Source organism: Penaeus monodon, chromosome 24 (assembly GCF_015228065.2).
Source record: "Penaeus monodon isolate SGIC_2016 chromosome 24, NSTDA_Pmon_1, whole genome shotgun sequence".
NCBI classification, from domain to species: Eukaryota; Metazoa; Arthropoda; class Malacostraca; order Decapoda; family Penaeidae; genus Penaeus; species Penaeus monodon.
The window spans coordinates 11,944,727-11,944,960 of record NC_051409.1 but is presented as its reverse complement, the minus strand read 5'-3'; positions in this window follow the sequence as shown (position 1 = coordinate 11,944,960).

Below are 234 nucleotides of genomic sequence, written 5' to 3'. Positions count from 1 at the left end.
AGTTCATATAATTCCTCCCTCCTTCACACATGCTGCCAGCCGCCCACTCGGCTAACGGGCGGGATTCATCGTTAGGACTGACAGATGGGCATGAAACACGGGGCCAAGAAACGGTCTGTCCCCGTGTTAATCTTTTTTATTTTTATTTTAATATTCCGATTTGCGTTTTCTATCTCATCCTCCATGCTCGCCTGTCGGGGGGAAGGGGGGGGGATACGGGACCTGTATTCGCGT